Source organism: Salvia splendens, chromosome 18, assembly GCF_004379255.2.
Source record: "Salvia splendens isolate huo1 chromosome 18, SspV2, whole genome shotgun sequence".
NCBI classification, from domain to species: Eukaryota; Viridiplantae; Streptophyta; class Magnoliopsida; order Lamiales; family Lamiaceae; genus Salvia; species Salvia splendens.
The window spans coordinates 18,124,025-18,131,728 of NC_056049.1; positions in this window are offsets into that span (position 1 = coordinate 18,124,025).

Below are 7,704 nucleotides of genomic sequence, written 5' to 3' on the forward strand. Positions count from 1 at the left end.
AGAGGGGTCGGGTCCGGCCCGAAGGCCATCCAACACCGAGTCGTGCCGCAGCCCCGGGATGCAACTGCGGCACCAGGCGCGGCCTGGGCTGCGAAATGGCTCCCTCCAACGCACAGGACGATCCAGCCCGCCTGTGTTAAGGATGGCCTTAAAATCCCGTGCCACTCAAGAATGTGGCCATCTTGAGTGGGATGGATGGAGTATTTAGGCCATCCACAACCCTGGCCCGGATTCAGGACCCAAGTCCCCTCGACGTCATCATTCTCCTCAATTTGAGTCTCAGGCCACAACTCCTCTAACTATGCAGGCCCCATCCCAGACCACAACTATTAAATTGCACTATTCACAACTAAAACATATGTTACTCGTAATATAGAATACGTTGAACAATTAAAACCAGGAAAATTCATTGTTCAGTTGAAAAAAGAAAATTACAAATCCTAGAAAAAAATTACAAATCCTAGAAAATCAAAATACAAGTCATAAAAATTTTAAAAAAATGAAAAAACTACTTCTTCATTTGTGCGCGAAGGTAGGCGATCATCTCATGGTGCAACTCGAGCTCGAACTCCGACATTGTCGAGGTATCCCTTGATGTCAACTCCGCCAGCTGGCTCATCCGCAAGGTAATACTCATATCCGACATAGAGTCGGATATCTTATCCAGAGAAGGATTGGGCGGTGGCGGCGGCATAGTGTGGTAGCTCGTAGTAGTTTCCTTCCCCTTCGCTTTCCTCGTTGCCACCTTTGTTCCCATCGGACGGCTTTGAGTACCAGGGGATGAGAGGAAGACGTCATCGTCTGTCACGTTGAGGTCGATTGGCGGACCTCCTTCGCTCGAAGAGTAGTATCCAGCGGCGGAAACTTTTGTTCTCTTTGGCGTCCCACTTGCCGCCGGTTCTGCCCCACCGGTGTACTTCGGGCTCTTCTCGACACGCTTCCAAACGTCGAAGTACTTGAACTGCTTCTTCTCGTTAGAGAAAAAATCCTCCCTGGCCTTCTCCACGAGGTCCATCTCGCCGTGCTCGCTCGGCCACATCCGGACTACGTTAGTCCACTAGCCATTCCACTTGTTCATCTCCTTCTGGACCGGACCCCAATGCTTGCGTAGCTTCACGTAGCTACGCTCAAACGACCCTCTAGGTCGATCAGCGTTGTACTTGTGGGCAATCCGCCCCCAGAACACTTTGCCGCTCTGCTGGTTGCCGATAATAGGATCCTCGGAGACGTCGATGAAGTTCATGGCCAGCCACAATGTCTCATCCGAATTCGTTCATCTGTCGTTCGTCGCTGTTAAACCAGTCCATAGCAGCCACAAATATTGAAATAAGAGGATTGAAATGGAGAAAGTGTTGGAAGAAATGGAGTACAAATAGGCAAAAAATTCGAAAAAATAAAATAAAAAATTGCACCGGCCCGGTCCGTCCCGCTTCACCTCCAACGCTGGGTCGGGACTCACCAACTCCGGCCAGGGCACGCCTAACGCTCGGACGTGACGGACCCTGGGCGCGGCCCCGGGACGCTACTGCGTCACCGGGCACGACCCAAGCCGCAAAATACTCCGCTCCAACGTGCGAAGTCGCGGGCCGGGACCCAAGTGCGGTCCGCCCGCAGTGTTATGTATGGCCTTAGAATGTCAATTTTAGGGTGTAAATTAATTATACAAAATTAGAATCAATATCATTATATGAAAGTTATAAACAAAATGAGTAACAAAATTTCAGTTATATGATATTTAAAAATATACAAATAAACTTTTATTTGTATATTTTTAAGTTAGTAATTTTTTAAAAACTTCTTTATCCACTCTTCAACAAAACTCGAAAGTAAAATTGTTTGGAGCCATTCGTAGCATGATACGATCCCATATCTTAGGAAATCACAATTATTTAGTTATCTTTTATTTCACCAAATCTTTTCCATATCTTAGTTTTCTTATTCAATAAGTTAGGGTAGTATTCTACTATTATAAATAGGAGAGCTTGTTATCATATTTAAGCATCCAACAATCAATCAATGAAAGAAATATTATTTTTCCACAAACAATCGTGAATTGTTCTATCAACCCTAGTCACGCCGCTGCCCGACGGAGGAGCTCCGCGCACAGCCACGAACTAGATCGCCGCCGATCCTACGTAAGGACGCCGGAGAAAGGGATACGACAAAGGGTCGTATCAAATGGTGCTTTCATCCAGTACTCATGAGACGATACAACAACAACGGTAGGCAAGGTTGGGGCACAAACCGACCCGACTACTTTCTGAATGGCTCGTCACGTCGTGATAACGCAATTGGCCGCCGAGACAACGTCGGTTTCAACCGACAGCAGACCGACTAGGGGGACCGTGAGGGTCGCCCAACGGAGGATGCGGACCACGATGATTCCGTGGGTTATAAATTGGATCGCTTGATAGATAGACTCGACAGATGGGATTCTTGGAGGGATGAAATGGATCGCCGGTTCGATAATCTTGAACCAAACCCCTACCGCAGGTATGATCAGCGAACAGGGTATGACGACGACGATTCTGATGGTGATGGGGCACGACGGAGACGTAATTGGGAGAGGGGGCCTCGCCCCAGAAACCATAATTTTGGCACGCGTGACAGCCCGCAGAGAGATCGATATCGTCGCGATGGGAGAAATCACAAGGGTTCATGTTGGGACCCACCAAGATATCAACAACATCGTCAACAAATAGACGGGTATGATCAGCAGTTTAGTCGGCCAGCCACTTGTTACGACCCACCACAGTCGTGGCAGCCCTCTTGTTGGGAACCATCGCGAGGATATTCGGATTATGATCAGCCACCACTGGGTCCGCCTAGTCGTTGGGATCCGCCCAACTATCGCTGCCCGCAGACCTTGCAGCCTACGAAGTATGACCGACCGCTGAGTCACCGCACAGCTCCGTTGTCTGCCGTTGCCACGCACTCGCCTCAACAGTCCAGCAGGTTTATTGATTCGGGGAAGCAACATGGTCTGCCCAATATTCCCAGCCTCAAGGTTTGTTCTCCTTACCCAGCCCACCTAGCTGCAGTAAGTGATTACAACGAGAAGTTGCGTATTTATAGATTGAAGAATTCCTCCCTCCTCGCTGAGTTGAATGCAGCGTTTGAGGAAAATATAGATGACGAAATTCTAGTTGAGGATGTTCCCAACAACACCGTTCACAATGGGGACGCTAATCCTGATGTTGATGTTCCAATCGACGAGTCCCTAAAAGAGATCGTCAAGACCGGCAATACGCCGCGGCAAGTGCTCGTCGGGGCATATGATGAGAAGATTGATGATCTTAGTGTTCCAACACATAAGGAATTGGAGATGAGAGAAGATACAGAGACTTTGCTAGAGAAATAAAATAAAGCCGACGCCCTTCGATCTAGTTTAGAGCCGAAAGAGAAAGATTTTAGTGTGTTGATGGAGAAGCCGAGCGAGAGAGAGAGCATGGAGAATCAGAGCCTTGTTAATGACATCCTGGCTGGATTTGATAAGAAAAAACAGGACAATCAAGAAGAAATGGAGGAGAAGCGAAGGTTGTGTGAGGATGAGCTTAAATTAAACGCCCACTCTGGTTCGCATGCACTTGCTTGTGTCTATGTGGATTTGAATGTCGGTGATGTTCCAAGTATGAATCATCGATCAACATCGCTCGACACCGATGCAAGGTTGATCCCTCCGCGCAATGACACGCCATGTTTGAGCATTGTTGGAGGTGTGAACAGGTTTTTCATTTTGGCGTGGAATTTTGGCGGCCACATTAGGTCTCCTTGGTTGATTTTTTATGGAAGTGATCGAGGGATACATTCAACTATTCAGTATGTGTTTGATCCAGGAGGAGACGCCTCACCAAAGCTTTTGCTTACGGCTATCGTCGTTGCTTCGTAGTTTCCACCTTGAGGACAAGGCGGATTTCAACCGTGGGGAGTTGATACGATCCCATATCTTAGGAAATCACAATTATTTAGTTATCTTTTATTTCACCAAATCTTTTCCATATCTTAGTTTTCTTATTCAATAAGTTAGGGTAGTATTCTACTATTATAAATAGGAGAGCTTGTTATCATATTTAAGCATCCAACAATCAATCAATGAAAGAAATATTATTTTTCCACAAACAATCGTGAATTGTTCTATCAACCCTAGTCACGCCGCTGCCCGACGGAGGAGCTCCGCGCACAGCCACGAACTAGATCCCCGCCGATCCTACGTAAGGATGCCGGAGAAAGGGATACGACAAAGGGTCGTATCATAGCATCTAATGAAGAAGATGATATTGTGATGGAGTAAATTTCATCTCTCCTGCTTACTATCTTCACTCATCTACTTTGTTTTATCTAATACTCACTTAGAGCATCCACATCTATGCTCTTGTCTAAGAGCATGGATGTGAGCCCGAACCCACTTTTATTCATTTTTTACTCTATGCTCTTCCGCAAGAGCACAACACCCACATTCATACTCTTCCGCAAGAGCATGCTCAAGGGTTCCACCATTCAATTATTCAATTTAAATACTTCAATTACTAAAAATATTTCCATAATATTAAAATGCATTAAAAATATCGGAACTACTATTACAAATTAAAAAAATCATAATTAAATCCTAAAAATTTAAAATTACATAATTAAAATCCTACAAATTTAAAATTACATAATTAAAATCCTACAAATTAAAAATTACATAATTAAATCCTAAAAAATACATCCGTGGAAATTTAAAGAAGACTAGTCATCCGATGGCGGTATCCCCAATTGTTGTCAGAGAGCTCGTATCATTGCACTAATCAAGTTGATCGGGTCTCGTCCGAGACATATCGACCATATTGGCTTGAGCCAAAATGGCCCACAATGAGTTGGTGGGGGATGGAGGCGGCACTAAGGGAGCGGGAGCCGCGGTGCGGATAAGGTCGCGGCACGACGACGGCTGACCGTTGCCTGTTTCCTTCCTTACGGTCGGCGTTGGAACCGCTCGGGCGGCTTCAGGGCTATCCAAGTGAGCTCCGGCAAGCTGGCTTGCCACCTTGTCCTCGCCGCCGTCGGATAGCGACCTCGACCGTTTGCTGGAGGAGCTGGAGAAGGATCGGACGCCACCTTTATACTTCGGATGATTACGCACCATCTGCCAAGTGTTGAGATGCTTGAATGGTTTGAGCAACACTGATTGGTAGGTCGACATGGCATTCGTGATGATGTCGACATCGCTTGTGCCGCTCCCTGCCAACTGTTGTTCCTGGAGGTAATACCCCTGGAACTTTTGGATTTATTCGTTGGCTCTTCCGATGACATTGCGCACCATACTCTCATTGCACTCGATGGTTCCAACCGGTTGGCTGGCATTGTACAAACGAACGACGCGGAACCAAAACCTGTCCCCCTTTGGTTCGTGCCTACCTCCGGAGATTCTAAAATAGGCATTGAATATCTTCTCCATCTCAGGCAGAGTGTACGTGTGCGGACGTTGGGGTCACCGCCACAGCCACGGGTACGGACATGGACACCACGAGCACCGCGACCGCCGGAATCGCCCTCCGGAATTTGGGACAATGGTGGAGTTGAGGCGCTCCTTCCCGAGCCTTTTTCGGGTGCCCACCCGTATCGCCCATCGGGGGCATCTTGCTCGTCCACCGGGTAAGGCCGGTAGCCACCTGAAATTTGCAAACTTTGGGTTGGAGGAGGGGGTGAGAAATTTGTATCCGGCGAAGGGAATGGTGATGCGCCAAACCATTTGTGGATCCATTCGCAGGAGTCAGATGGGTGATCGCCGGAGCCGGACATTTTTGCAAGAGTGAAAGAGTGAGAATTTAGAGTGAATTGATGAGTGAGAATTTAGAGAGAATTGGTGTTGTGTGGTGTAAAATTTTTTGTGTTGAAATGAGGGTATTTATAGATGCAAATGAGAATGTTGGGATTAAAATAATGAAAAATAAATTAGAAGTGGAGAAAAACGGATATATTTTATTGGAAGTAGGAAAATATTTATTTTTATTTAAACATAATTTTTTATATTTTTTGCCTCTTTTTTAAAGAAAAAAAGAAAAAGAAAAAAGCCAACGACAATCACACAACGCCACGTCCCTGCTCTTTGGCACGACGGTGCTCGATGCTAAGGGCAGGGCCGTGCCATCGGCATGAGCACAACGGCGAGCAAGGGCGTCGCCGGGCCGTCGGCACAACGCTTGCTCTTGGCGACGAGCACTGATGTGAATGCCCTTATACTCTATCTATTTTACTCTTTAAATATCAATTTCTTAAATCTCATGCCCAAAAGAAGTTACTTGATTATGGCGGAATGGAGTGAGTATATTTTTACGTGACACGAGAGGTTATATTATATTTACAAGCTGTTTTTTGATTGCACATTCTCCTTTTGCTATTTGTTCCATAAATAATACTCAATTTGTTCTGTCATAGTTAGAACGTTTCTTTTTGGCCAATATATTAGGAAAAATATATTTATTGCGTTATATAGTAAAAAATAAAGTAAGAGGTACAATAAAAATGGAATAAAGCATGATAGATGATAAAGTAAAAAACAATATTTATTATCATATGTAAAAATAACTCAACTACAATAAAACTTTCCAAAATAAAAAAACGATCAAACTGTGGGGGAACAGATGGACTATTATAATAGTATTCCTTCCATCCCAAGTTGCTTGCTCCATATTCTGTTTTGAAATGGACCAAACTTCTCGCTTCATCATTCTTTGGCAAATATTTTATTATTTCTCTAATTTTTTTCTCTTTCCTAATTTATTTTTTCTCCATTTAACTTTTAAACATCAATTTCTTAAATCTTGTCCAAAAGAAATATATAACTAGCTTGTGACAAATTTTTCAATTTTTTTTATTTTTTTCTACAAACTTTAAACTTAAATATAATATTATTAAATTAAAATAGTTGTTGAATTTTTTCAACGATAACAAAATTTGACTAAATTAAATCGAGTCTTACTTCTAGAGAATTTATAATTACATCAGTATCATTTTTAAGTGGTAATAATATTATTTGATGTGATGGCAAATGAGATATAACCAGATTTCGTTGTTGTTAAAAAAAATAACTATTTAAGTTCGTGATATTATATAGTACCAAGTTTAAAACTCATGGAAAAAAATAATTTTTTAGAAAGTTCCTTAATATTAGGAGTCAATACCCTCATACTCCCTCCGTCCCACATTATTTGAGGCGTTTCTTTTCGGTTGTGTTTAGTGAGTTAAATAAAGTAGAGGAGGGAATAAAGTAAGAGAAAGAAGAGAGAATAAAGTAAAAGAAAGAATAAAGTAGGTGTGATTAGTTGTTTTGTTTTTAGCCAAAAAGGAATACGACTCAAGTAACTTGGACAACACAAAAAGGAATATGACTCAAGTAACTTGGGACAGATGGAATATTTGTTAGTATGCCATATACTAAAATATTTGTTTACCATAATACTATTACATTTACAAAATTTATGCATGACAATTAATCTAAGCATATAATGTAAGGGGTGAGTTATAATGCTAAATTTTCTTAAATTGCTAACTCATCAACGCAATGTATTAAAAATGTCAACACGATCACATTAAAATGTCAACACAAATTAGCAACTTAAGAAAATTGGGAACGGATCACACCTCTATAATGTATTCATTAGTTACTTATACTTCATGTATGGCGTCCAGTTCTCATTATAGTCCATGTTATACTTCTACATTGGC